A 14,098-nucleotide genomic window follows, 5' to 3' on the forward strand; every position below is an offset into this window, starting at 1 on the left:
CGCAAAAAGCTGTCCCCGGTCCTGCGTGCCGCTCTATCAGCCCACGGAGGGAGGGCGGGGGCGGAGGGAGGGAGGGAAAAAGTATTTGCTTCAGCCCTTAATCACGGAATTTGAAATCCCAGCGAGTCAGTGCCATTTATTTTCAGAGGCTGTCAAGGCTGGTTTCAGCATTTAAAAGAAAGGAGGATAAAAACCATTTGCATTTCTCTCCCTCTCGCGCCTGCCGGCTCCCTCTGCTCTCTCCCTGTCTCCCCCTCACTCTGCTCACCTCGCAGCGAGTTGGGGCTGGGTGTCGGGGAAGGAATGCCAGAGAGATTTTTCAAGGCGCTTTGAGCACTGACCGGGGCGGGGGCTGCCCCAGCTAGAGGCAAGAGTATGCGTGATTCTGGGGGATGGGGGGACCCAAGTCTGGTCCAACATGGCTCTGCGTAGCAGAGGGATGGAGGTGGGAGCCAGATTTGGGCAGGGCTTCTGGACTGAGGGTTCTGGGGGCCGTCTGCGGGGTTCTCCTCCATCACCCCAAATGGAACCCTGGCCCCCAAATTTGCCCCAGTTCCAGAGGACCCCACCAGTCCCTCCTGTCTTCCATAATGGACATCTAGGATGTTGGAGCTGCACGGGGAGCTAGGACACCCCCAGGACAGCCCCTTTTCTGCACAGATAGGGAAATGAAGCCTGGAAACAGAACGACCTGGCCAAGGTCACACCCTGGCAGAACCAAGACAAGGAAGGAGGTTGTATATGTATCAAGCTCGTGCTTGGGGACAAGCTCTGAGCAGGCACCAAGGATGAGGGGCTCTGGACAGTGCTGCACGCTGGGCCTAGTGTTTGGCGAGGAGGTCTCTGCAATCAGACGGACCTAGGCTCAAACACTGGCCATGACGTTTCCCATCATACTGACCTTGGCCACTGACCCCTCTGTGACCTTCCAATGGAGCCCGTGGTACCTCCTGCGAGGACCAAGTCAACGTGGGCACTGCACTGGGCATGTGGGGGCGGCTCTGTCATGGTCACCATGACCTGTCTTGTGTCCACCTCACCTACTTTCCTTGCCTGGTGTCTCTGTTGCCTCTTGGTAATAACTTGGACTCTGCGGCTGGACGATTCTGTCCCTGAAGAGAGTGTGGCTGGGGCCTGGGCCCCCAGGGCAAGGCCGGGTCTGCTCCCCACGACCCATCTCTGAGACTCAGTTTCCTCACTGGTAAGATGAGAAAGCTCACTGAGCCATTGTTGGGGTTCAGTGAGTTCGGTGGTGGAGCCCTCTGCAGAGCTCTGGGCACTTGGAGGTGCCCCCACCCCAGTCGTGTGCGTGTTACTTTTATTATTATAATTTATGTACCCACCTGTCGCAGCGATTCCAGGCTTCTCTTGGCCAGACCCTGCAGTTTATCTCAAATGCCTCTTGGTTCCACCCTACGGGGGTGGTGCTGAAACCCCCACCCACCCACCCACGGTGTCCCTGCTGGGAAAGATGGGAAGACAGATGCAAGAGAAGAGAAAGAACCCCTGGTCTTTGGACAAAGCCACCCACTTTCCCTGAAGTGAGGCTGGGAAGTAAATTCTGGTGTTTTTTGCAGAGACTCAAGATGTTCCACTCCCTACCCCCTTTAATTTTTTAATTACAAAAATGAGACGTCTTCATTGTTACAGTACAGAAGGAAGAAAGAAAATACTAAAATTACCTCCCTCCCAACACCTCACAATTCTACTCCCCCAAATAATCAGTGTCAAAAGTTTAACATGAAATCTTCTGGGTTTTTCTGTCAATACAAGCATGTATAAATACTTTTTTTTACTCAGGCTGAAATGTTTTATTTTTCCAATAACTTGACAAATGACATTTTAAAATTTAGGACAGTGAACTTTGCTGCTTTCTTAATGTGAGGAAGGCTGGGCAAAAAAGCTTTTTGTTTGCATGCACTGAAAGACATTAAAATTGTGTTTTTTAAAGAGGCCTTCATCATTCAACAGTTAGAAACAAGGACTATCAGAAAGTTTGGTCATCACCTTCAGATCCTGTGCATTTCGAAGTGGATGCTTCTCGTGAAAAATCAGGAAGCACGTCAGAAGCAGATGCCATGAATTTCAGCAGTCTTTCTCAAGACCTAATATTTCTTTTTATAAAAGTTGGGCAATGCTATACATCCTGTTTGGTGATTTTTTTTCCTTGTACACGTTATGGTCTCCTTTCCAAGTCTATACGTTAGACTTTCTCCTTTAGTTCTTCCTCATGGCTGCGTAGCACCCCCTTGGTCGCATGTCCCTGCATGTGGTTATCCAAACCCCAATGGAAGGCCACACAGATTGTGTCCAGTCTTGTCCTCTCAGGGCTCATTAACGGGCAGGAGCCCTTATTGGTATTGGAGGGGGCGCTGAATGGGGAGCAGGCGGGTGGCTCTTGGAGATTCCAGCCCCTTCCACAGGGAGAGGATGGTTGGGGCCCTGCTAGGACCAGAGCTGGTGTGGGAAATGGCCTCAGGAAACCAGAGTCCCAGGGTCCAGCCCTCATCCCCTCAGGGGAAACCCCTCACCTGGTCATCTGGGGGCCCACGGATGTTGGAGCCTCATGGCTGTCTGGTCCCTCCCTGCCTCCCTTCCCTAAGGAAGTGGGCGTGGTCTGTGTTCCAAAGGTAAAGGCATGTCAGTAGCAAGCTCCTTCCTCTGGCCATTCTGCACCCTCTGTTGTCCCGTCATCTGCCTCCTTCCCCCCTCCAAACTGCCACTGCAAACCAGAGGGGAGTCCCAAACCTCTCATCCGCAGATGGAGCTTAAGTCAGTGGGTGGGGGTGAGGGGGGAGCACAGAGCTCTGTCTGCAGCAAGGTAGGGCTTTTGTTCTCAAGGTCATTTGTGTGGTCACAGTGATGCTGGCCTGTGTGCAGTGACAGGTCCATCGGTTCCAAGCTCCAAATCCTCAGAGCCTCAGTTTCCCAATCATTAAAATGGGGATTGCAATGGCACCTACTTCACAGGGTGGTTGTGAGGACCTGGTGAGGTCCACACAAAGCCTTCAGCAAGTTTCCTGACCCACAGTAAGGTCTCCGAAGGCTTGCTATCATCCTTATTATTTTTATTATTATTCCTAATCATGACATTTTCAAACATCTGAAGTGAAGAAAATAAAAGTTTTCTCTGAGTTGAGTGTCAGAACCAAGTCTGTGGTGTGTGTGTGAGGCGGGTGTGAATACAGTATGTGCTGTGTGCAGTGTATGAATCTAGTGTGTGTGGAATGTGTGTCCTACATCTGTCAGAGGGTCCTCACACCGTCCTTTGCACACAGCCCTTTGCCGCCTGCTGGGTGCTCTCTCCCATTATCAGGCCCCTGGATTATGTCCCTCTGCCACAGAACCACTGTCACACCTACGTCTTCCCCTTCACTGAAAGACAGGCCTGCTGACCTGTGTGACCTGGAAGACCCAAGGGCAACCCTGAGCAGCAGAGGGCAACCCTGAGGAGCCGAGGATACCCCTTCTCTATAGCCCGCCCCACAGCCTGCTTGAATGCAGGTCCGCGTGGGCCTCGCATTCAGGCCTCATTGTCACTGTCCTGGCTCGCTTTGGGTCCTGGGTCCATCACCACTGGATGTGGGAAGTCACTTTAACCTCCCTGGGCATCAGTTTCCCCATCTGTAAAACAAGGATAATAATAATAAAGCCATATAATTAAGTTCCGCCTTCCCTCCCCCAAACAAACAAACCAGAAAATGCTCAACCCACCTCCCCCTAGGCACTTAGAGCAGGGGCGCTCCTCCAGCAAGCGGGTGATCAGCTCAGACTTACATACCATGCAGGCTCCTAGGGCGGAGCAGGCTCTGTCTCTCCCTTTCCTCCAAGGGGAGTTGTACTTATTTACATAAACCCCTGGCCCTCCCTCAGCCCTGCACAGCTCTGGCAGAATTCCTAGATTCACAGGGCAGGTGGGCTGAGGCAGACATTAGCTGAAAGGTGGGGTGCAGGCTCCCCAAGGAACAGGCTCTTCTAACACTCTGGCAGGGTGTGCGGCTGGCTCATGACTCCCCACCCAACTGAGAACATTGTGCTCTCATGGCCACATCCTGAGCCAGCCCTTTCTCACCAAGCATGTTCTCGCTGAGGCTGCTGGGAAGAGATATACTAGGAACAAGGCCTGATATGTGTCTAGATCCATAGGGTTTCTCAAAGTATGTTCATTGAGCTTGTTTTAATACTAGGTCATCGACAAGCCTCTTCCCCTCTCGAAACACCAGTTTTCTTATCTATCAAATGGGGTTAGGAGGAGGAATCCACGAGCCAAAGACGTAACATTGCTGGAGCCAAGCCCCACACTGGTTAGTAAATCTCAACCAGCGTTAGTTCTGGCAGATGGTGCCATTGCTCCCAATAATTCTTTGTGCTGAGAAGGTTATACCGCCCTGCCCTGTGGTCAGTGACTCAGAGCACCTCCGTATGGACAGAGCATACTTCCACATCCCCTGACGTCAGCTCTGCCATGTGACCTGCTCTGCCTAAGGAAATGTAAGCAGAAGTGACCATATACCAGTGCCCAGGAGAAGATGTCAGAGCTTCCCAGCTCTCTGGCTCTTTGCTCTGTGGCTGCCACAGTCCAGACAGAGGCTGCACCTCCAGCCTGGATCCCAGAGTGAAGATGACATATGAAGCTGAGCGGTAAGGCAAGCAAACTGTAGCCAACATTATACCTGAATGCAAATAAACCTGGGCTATGGCAATCTCCTGACATTTAGGAGTGTTTGTTATACAGCATAACTGAGCAAAATCTGACCAATACAGAAATTGGTACCTAGCAGAGGTGGCTACAACAAAAAATATGTAGCATTGGCTCTAGAAACAAGTACCAGGGGACAAGGAAACCATTACTGAACGCAGGAAAGATGGTGACCCATGTTATCCGGTGGGAAACATTTGGGAAGACTCTTGCCCACAATAACTTGCAAAGCTGATACTGTACTTGAGGCTTTAGCTGAAAAGCTCAGGAAGCACAAATGTCTAGTATGCCTTGATTGCTATTTGTTGCATGTTTGGGGCTAAATCATGTCTCCCCAGTTCATATGTTGAAGGCCTAATCTCCAGGACCTCGGAATGTGACTGTATTTGGAGATGGGGTCTGTAAAGAGGTGATTAAGGTAAAACAAGCTCATCAGGGTGGACCCTGATCCAATATAACTGGTGTTCTTACAAAAAGGAAATTTACACACAAACAGATACAGAAGGAAAGACCATGTGAAGACACAGGAAGAAGACTGCCACCTACAAGCCAAGGAGAGAGGCCTGGAACAGATCCTTTCTTTTGAAGGAATGAACCTGCCGACATCTGGATTTCGGGCTTCTAGATTCCAGAACTGTGAAACAATAAATTTCTACTGTACTTTGTTACAACAGCCCTAGCAAACTAATACATTGCATTTCACAAGATACTACAGAAAAGAGATGGGCGCCAAAGGGAATTAGCCTGTCTGCAAGCACTGATGAAAGGGAAAGAGAAAATCCAGAAATTTTGGATTTGCAGGGCTAAAAAATGCAAATATTTCTCATCTCCATCCAATGAAAGAGAAATGAAGTGAGACTCGCAGCCCAGTGCCTGAGGGCCAGGAGCCCATGGGAAGATGCAGGGAAGTCATGGAGGAGGCCACCCTGCCTGCAGGAAGCTAAGCCTGGGCACAGACACCCATCCCCATTGGAAACAGTCTGATACCTCCACTCCCACCCTAGCAGTTTGTCTTCCAGACAACCTAGAGGGAGAACCCAGGGCCATTTTTGGAACAGCCTGCTCTTTGCATGACAAGTGGGTAAAAGAGACACGGTTCCTGCCCCTCTGGCAGTTAGTTGATTCTGCAAAATTCGAGTTACAAATGACATTTTAGTAACACTTCTGACATATTGGCATTTGGAATACAGGATATGATCTTGGAGCAGATATGAATTTTAAATTCAACTATGTCTGTGCCCCCAGAAATGCATTATTTGAGAAGTCTAATTGTGAATTTTAAACTTTCTGTAGAGACACTTCAAAATGGATGATCCACAAGCAGTCAATAAAGAATATTCTAGACTTAAGAAAAAGAATACAACTAAGAAACACTCTGTGTGATAGAGTCAGTTAAGACTCAGTCCCTGGGGTGGACAGGTGGCTCAGTTGGTTAGAGCGCGAGCTCTGGGCAACGGGGCTGCCGGTTCAATTCCCACATGGGCCAGCGAGCTGTGCCCTCCGCAACTAGAATGAAGTCAATGAGCTGTGGCTGAGCTCCCCGGTGGCCAGATGGCTCAGTTGGTTGGAGCGCGTCCTCTCAACCACAAGGTTGCCAGTTCAACTCCTGCTAAGGATGGTGGGCTGTGCCCCCTGCAACTAACAACGGTGACTGGACCTGGAGCTGAGCTGCGCCCTCCACAACTAAGAGAAAGGACAACAACTTGGCTTGGAAAAGTCCTGGAAGTACACACTGTTCCCCAATAAAGTCCTGTTCCCCTTCCCCAATAAAATCTTTAAAAAAAAAAGAGAGAAGCATGATTGACTCTGCTGCATTTAGCTGGCGGCTGCGATGGAAGGTCCTAGAACTTTCTATGCCCGGCTCCTCAGTGTTCCTCTTCTTCCCAGGTGGCTATCTCAGCTTCCTCACAGCATGGTGGGTTTTTACATAGTGCTGACTTCCAAGAGGGACGCACCAAGAAGGGTGAACGCAGATGCCTCAAATCTCAGAAGCTACACAGCATCACATGGCTCCATTTTGCTGTTCACAGCCTCTCCTGGGGCCAGCCCAGATTCAGGAGGGGCGAAAAAAACCCACCCATGTCTTGATGGGGGAAGACAGAGAGTCTGCAGCCGTCTTTAATCCCCCACACCAGTGCAAGAGAGTGGAGTGAATATTTGTGGCCACGATGGTGGATTCGTCATTGTTTCCAGTTGTTAGCTGTCTTCCCAATGAGATAATTATCCATGCCTGTCCCATCGCCACATGATGTGCAGGCCTCATGTGAGGGGTGCACTTCCCCTACCATCCCATGTCAGATGTGGCCGCATGACCTGCTTTAGCCCGTGAATCAGGAGACGTGACAGCAGGCCATTCAGAGAAACTTTCAGAGCCACCATTGAGCCAGTTGGTTACACTTTTCCCTCCGCAAAGAACAGCATGCTGGAGAGAGGGGCGTTAGACAAGCTCCCCCGGTCCCTGCGACACCGTCCAATTGCTAAGACTTCTACTCGCCTGGAGACCTTTATATTTTTTACGACATCCCTCCATTCTCAAGTATTCAAAGTCCTTAAATTCATTCACTCTTCTAGAAGTAACACCCAACAAGTTTGGCATCTCCAATCACCACCTATTCTTCCTGAGTCCACAAGAACTCACTGCAGGTGGGAACCGGGAAGGCCGCCACAGTCTTCACACTGACCACAGGTGCAGTGAGCACCTGTAGTCATGCTCTGTCAAGTGTGTGGGGGTCATCTGCCAGGGCCCAGGCTGGGCTGAGTCCTGACTTCAGGACATTTCCAGCCCTCCCATGGCAACACTGTGGCTCAGAAAGGTTAAGTGACTTGCCCAAGGTCACTCAGCTCGTAAGTAGCAGAGTCAGGATTTGTACCCAGGGCTGTCTCACTCCTGAGTTCTTAGCCACTGGGCTCTCCTGCCTCTAACCCTGTAAGTGGTCTATAGATATTTGTGAAGTGAATAAACTGCCAGTGGTTCCTTTGGAAGGAACCACTGAAAGATTCTGGATGCAGTCACAAGAGTGTCTCAATCTCAAGGATTGACTAAAAAATCATAGAAACTGGAGGATGGAATAGGATGCATTGACCTGGGTCCACTTCCCACCCAACTTCCCTTCTCTTGCCCTCAAAGGAGAATTTGGTGTTCTTAATGCAAAATAGGGAGAATGTGCCAAAATAATAGTGACATTGACATTTAATGAGACATGGCAATGTCCAGGCACTATGCGGATAGGATTCCGTAAATGAACTTGTTTACCCTTCCAGAATGATGATGTTAGGGGCCATCATTATTCCCATTTTACTGATGAGGAAACTGAGGCACAGAGAAGGTTAAGTCTGTGCTTCTCAAACTATCTGTGCTGAAGGAACTTTTAGAAAAAATGTCCATCCTTTCAGGAATGATACCCAATCACAGTTGGATATAGGAAGTGCCAAATTGAAATGAACATTTCTAATTACTCTCAATTCCTTTTTCTTTTCTTTCTTTTTTTTTTAAGCTCCCAGTGGCGACCTTGGTGTTATCAGCCCCACGCTCTAACCAACTGAGCTAACCAGCCACCACTAATTATTCTCAATATCTATGCCTCAAGATCAAACCGTACGTAGACCAGCACCAGTTTGCGGACCATCCTTTGGGTAGCGTGGGGTGAAGCGACTGGCCAAAGGCCAGACAGCTGATGAGTGATGGGGCCAGGATTTGGACCCAGAGAATGAGCCGTTCACCACTCACCCTACCTGGAGGAGGGGCAGAGAAGGGTTTGTCCCTGAGTCTTCTCAGGAAAAGCATCTGGGAAAGAATTTGAATGACAGAAAAGCACCATCAACCGGGTCAAATGGTTCAGGAGTTTGGGCACTTGCAAACATCCAGAGCATCTATTGAGGGAACTGGGGAGATAGAAAAAGCGCTGGTGAGAGCAATTACTGCGAGGTGTAAATTAGACTCCTTTGAGGTTCTTTGGGAGACCAGTAAATTCAGAAAACTCATTTCAATTACTTTTGACTTCTGGCCTATCAAATCACTCAGGGCAGAGTGAGCCATGTGGAACCTTGGCTTTATTTGGGTTACACCAGTGTTAGCTTAAGCTTCTGTACCTGTCTTTGCATTCCCAAAGAATTTAAAATACCCCTAAATGGTTACCTACTGAGGGTTCCATGGATGCTGTTGGAATGAAAGGATAATGAATCCACAGGTAAATGACCAGACAACCGAGTTGTTCTCACATGCCCATCGTGTGTAAGACGCAGAGAAAATGCTGCATGGGGAGGACAGGGGGGAGCGTCAGCCCAAATGTCCAAAGTGGCCACCATTAAGTGATGGGATGGAAAAGGGCTTTATCTTCTTTACTGAGCTTATCTGTATTTCCTACAGTATCTAAATATGTATGTTTTACTTTGTATTAGGAATGAGGTTGTTTGGGAGGAAATAAACAGTCCTTACTTTAAGCTTCCCTCCAGTTCAGCTGGAGGAAAGATGGTTGGCTCATTGAGAGACAGGACATGGCAAATAGCAGAAGCTCAAGAAATGTCTAGGTTAAATTTCAGTCACGCACCAGGAGGGGGAAGCAAGAAGACCCTTTCTGACGGCTCCTTTGCTTTATTTCTTCATCTCTTGCCCTCGTAAGTGCCACTGTCCTCAGTCTACAGGCTGACTGTGGGCGTGGACTGTGTCCCTCCATCTAGCATTGGGTCTGTAACAGCCACAGTTGTCACCCCACCTCACCCCCGCCCCCGTGTGGATGGCAATTCTGTTTCTCCCGGGGTAGTAGACAATTCCTTCCAGCTCTGAATACCTGGTCTGTTCAATTTCCAGGAGAACTGGGGTGGGGACAGACAGGCAGTGCAGCCTGAGGACCTCAGAGGAGGGAAATCAGGAGCAGCAGCTTGCTTCCTATTCCTCGGGGGCCTCCATGGACCAGCTGTGCAAGCAGCATGGCTCGTCTCCTCCCTCTCTTCTCATTTCCCGTCCCCTGGCTGGTCCCTCCAGGCAGAGAGCAGGGTTCTGGGGCCACAGCTCCAGCTTTCCCCCTCGTTCCCCTCCCAGCTCCTGTCTCCCCTCTTTCTGGCTGCCTCAGCTCCCGCTCAAGGTCAAGGAACAAACAGATAAACCCTTTCCCTGGAGCCTGCCACAGAGAGGACGCCTCCAGCTAGAATCCAATTCTGAGTCAGGGCCAGGCTCTCTCTCTCCTGTGAATGCGAAGACAGGAAGAACATTTTTGTAGCCATAAAATCAGTAAAAATGTTTTGTAGGCAGAGAAGAGGCCAGGCAGTTGGCTTTGGTTTAAGGCACAAATAACAAATGGAAATGGTCAGATCTGGGGAGGCAGGGTCTGGGGTAAACTCTGATATTCTTGTCGCTCTTAGCAATATTCTTTTAGCTGAGGGCCAGCCAAGTGTTGGCTATGGTATTGAGAACATGGGATTGCTGCCTGGCTCACTGGGACACCATATGGGGTCTAAGTGGAGTCAAGTGTAGGATGAGCAGGGAGTTGAAGACTCAGGACGTTTCTAGGCTTTTAGCCAGTCCCATGGATGGAGCCAGGACCTTGGCGTTGGAGACCCAGTATGGACAGCAATGTATTTGATGGATCTCATATCTTAGACGGATGATCCTGGAGCCCAGAGAAGTCAGATTGGCCAACTTGGGAAGGGTCTTACAGACAATGACAGGAATTTAGGACTTAATCCAGAGGGCAGTCATGAAAGCTTTACATAGGAGAAGAGAGTGGAATGTTTATATTTTAGAAAAGATCTCTCTGATTAAACCATGCACATGGCCTGGATGGAGAGCAAACGTGGAGGCAGACTGGATGCAGCCACTCTGACCCAGGTTGGTGGCTGAGCAGGTAGAGAGAAGTGACCGATTCGAGGTATGTCAGAGGTGGAACTGACAGGTCTGGGTGTTTGATTGGACATGATGAGGGTACCAGGGAGACAGGAAGGGGATGAGGACGACACCCAAATTTCAGGAGAGGGTGATTGGGTGTATGGAAGGGGTCCCCAAGAGGAAGAAGGGGAGGATTTAGAGAGGAGGATAGGTATTTTTTATTGTTTGAATCTTTTTTGAGCTTTGGCCAAGTACCATGGACAGGAAACCTAAAAGGACAAGGCACAGCCTAGACCCTGAGAAGCTAGAATTCACACATATCAGGAAAAGTCCTATCAGAGTGGGACTGTGGGGACCTAACTGTGAGTACAGTGGGAATCCAGAGGACGGAGACGTGGGTGGGAGGGCTGCAGGAACTGGTGGGGCCTATTTGGAGGGGCCAGCGGTAAACAGCTACAGGACCAAGACATCTTCTGTATCTTTCACTTTCCTTCCCGTGATCCCGGGTGACTGGTTCCAGGCCGGGCAAGTTGTCCCAGCTTAGTGCTCTGGCCCTGCTGCCCACTCCAGCCTGAGCTGGCTTCTCCCTGGCTCTCTGGTAAGCTACTCTCTCCTAAGCTACAACTAGAATGAGACCTGATGGTCCCGAAGAGGCCTTTGTCTCTTGCCTCCCATCTCTTTGGGGAACACTCTCCCTTCCACATTTTAGTGGATTCCTGGATCCTCCTAGCCATTCTTTATGTCTCCACTTAGGTGGTCGTCCTCTGTGAAGCCTTTCCTACGCCCTACAAGTGGGCTGGTGTGCTTCTCCTGTGCTGAAGAAATATTCTTCGGATGGATACAGAGGGAATGGATGGACATTTGGATGGGTGGGTGAATGGATAAGGTATATAAGATGGGGAAATTGATGGGGGATGGGTGAATGGATGGGGAAATGGATGAATGAATGGGGGTTGAGTGAATGGATTGGAGATGGATGGCTGAGTATATGAATTAATGGATAGATGGATGAAGGAGATGATTGGTTAACCAGATAGATGATGGTTGGAGAGATGGAAACGCAGAAGGTGAACTGGTTAGGTGGAAGATAGGGTAGATTGGATAGATGAATGGGTAGGTAGGTGGATGAGTGGGTGGAAAGGAGACAGGATATAAAGGAAGGGAAAGGAGACACGATTGGCTCAGGCACATAAGTTTGTGAAGGCCAAGAGTGTCCAAGGTGGAGCTGGAGTGGGAATCTTTCTCTCCTAACTCCTTCCTCAGCTTCCTCAGAGCACTCTCCTCCATGCACTGGGGGGACCCAGCTCTGGGCACTGCAGCCAGAGATGTCATTGGCACCAGGAACCTTTTTCCACCTTACCTTTTTCAGTAACTCTTCACTCTGTGGATGTTTTGGAGTTTTGTTTTTGTTGTTTGTTTGTTTTTGCCAATTGGTGTAATTATTGACAATGACCTAGAGTTTGGGAGTGAACTAAGAGATTTAGGTCTCTCCATATCCATTCTCCTCTCACTTCCTCCCCTGACTCCTGCATCTTCCTCCTCCCCTGTCCTTCCAGCAGAGAGCCAGATACCAAGCCAGGTGAGGCTGGACTGAAAGCTCAACTTTAGCCAGGGCCGGCTGCCCAAGCCCAGTTGCCCTCAGCCCAAAGCAGCATGGTCCCTGCTGCCTGGTGCCCCCCCAGCAGCTCCGATTTTCAGCTCGGGTTTGATCGCCTGCCAGAATCTCCCAAATGTCAGCTGCAACGTTCGCATCTTTAAGAGAGCGCCTGAGGCGATCTTTAAGCAGGAAGGCTGGGGCCCCATGCTGATGAGAGGAGCTTGCTAGGAGCTGACAGCTCTGCCTGCTGCCTCCCCAGCCCGGCTCGGGAGCCTGTGCCTCCCCCCACACACACACACACTCTTTGGGCCTGGACAGCACCTGGGTTTATTTTTAAGCAGGTGAAGCAGGGCTTTGCTGGGAGTTAAGGTGTATCCCCACAGAGTCCCCAAACAGGGAACTCCAGGTGGGCAGGGAGGGGGCTCTCTTGTCACTGCTACACCCCCAAGCCTGGCACAGGGCCTGACCCAGAGAACAGGTAGATAGATATTTGTTAATTGAATGAATGCATGAGCCCCCTAAGCTGCTTGAAAGAGGTGAATACTGATGGGGATGCTTTCTCCCTCACCCTCACACCTAGAGGGGGAGATGCTCAGAGTGAGGGGAGATGAATGAAGGCTCCAGACTTTGGAGTCAGGCTGACAGGCCTGGGCTGGTGTCCCAGATCTAGCATGTGACTTTGGGAAAGTTGCCGGTCATTTCTGAGCTTTGGCTTTATAGTAGGTGAAATATGCAAGGGAATAGAACGCTGACCATGTGGAGTTGTAGGGAGGATCTTGAGATAATGAGACAGGAACACTGGGTACAGTGCCTGACACATAGGAGGTACTCGAGGGAGTCAGCTCCCTTCCTCTCTCCCCCGGCCCCTCCGCCCCTGCCTCCGTGGCTTTGCAGGTGCTGTTCCTTCTGCCCTGAAGGCCCTTGTCCACATCAGCCGCCCTGTCCTTCCGGATCCTGCGTGTGCCCCTCCTCTCCCGCCCAGCCCAGGCACAGTTGACACTCCTCCTCGGATCCCCCAGGACTGAGTTTGTGCCAGAACCAGCACCCATGCAACGGGACTGATTTCTGTTCCAAGCCACGTGTCAGCAGATTTCTTGAGGGCAGAAAATATCTTTATTGATTTCTTGATCTCTGGAGTCATATAGATCCTAGCACAGATGGTGCAGAATGAATGAATGAATGAATGAATGAATGAATGAATGGCTAACTGGTCTGAGCAGAATCAAGAGACCTTTCCAGAAGGCTTTTGTAATAAGAGAATGTACGCCTTAAACGCTGAGCCCTGCTAACCCCTTCAAAGAACTTCCCATTGTGTTGGTGAAGGGCCACTGCCTTTTCTAAAACTTCTATGTTTCCCTCAAATCCTCAGGACAGGGACAATACTTTCCAGTTCTCAGTTGCCCCGTGTCACACAGCAGGTTGGAGGCAGGAGCAGAAGCTGCCCAGTTCCTGGTCCAGACCATTCTACTGGTCCTTGGTCCCTGGACTGGTGGGTCTGGGCCCATACTATGGCAGCCTCTGGTGCCCATGGCACGGTCCCAAACTCCTGGTGATCAGTGTCCTTTGCAGAGTGGTAAGGTTATGGAAGTGAACTCCATACTCATCAGTTGGTCTTTTCCCACATTTTTTGAGGCTACTCTCTTGGGACTGAAATACCCAACTGGGGAGGTGAAGTGACTCAGAAGAGAAAAGGAGAAGAAGCACCTACTCAGTTCCCACTTGAGTGAAGGCCAGCAGAAAGAGGGGCAGCCTGAACCTCTTCCACTGGAGTAACAGTCTTGATGGGGATCACTTGGAACTGGTGTACTGAACTGGGGGTGGGGAGTTGGTATGTTTCCACACAGAGCACAGGCTCAGCACCCAGTGCACATAAATATATGCTTCAGAACAAAAAGGTATAGGAACAAGACTCAGAATGGTTACAGAATAAAGTGAATAGATGAATGAATGGTAGGTGAAAGATAGATGGATGGATGGTACA

The 14,098-nt window shown here is 50.0% G+C and overlaps 1 long non-coding RNA gene across 7 annotated transcripts in view; it reads left to right on the forward strand.

Annotated features, from left to right (window-relative positions):
• Window positions 1-14,098, forward strand: part of LOC109445926 (uncharacterized) — a 107,537-nt gene that overhangs the window by 88,677 nt on the left and 4,762 nt on the right. For all 7 annotated transcript variants that reach the window (XR_012495971.1, XR_012495976.1, XR_012495975.1 and 4 more), the window contains 2 exons: window positions 8,194-11,118; window positions 11,274-11,389. This is a non-coding gene — a long non-coding RNA (uncharacterized LOC109445926). The remainder of the gene's footprint in view (window positions 1-8,193; window positions 11,119-11,273; window positions 11,390-14,098) is intronic.

Source organism: Rhinolophus sinicus, linkage group LG04 (genome assembly GCF_036562045.2).
Source record: "Rhinolophus sinicus isolate RSC01 linkage group LG04, ASM3656204v1, whole genome shotgun sequence".
NCBI classification, from domain to species: Eukaryota; Metazoa; Chordata; class Mammalia; order Chiroptera; family Rhinolophidae; genus Rhinolophus; species Rhinolophus sinicus.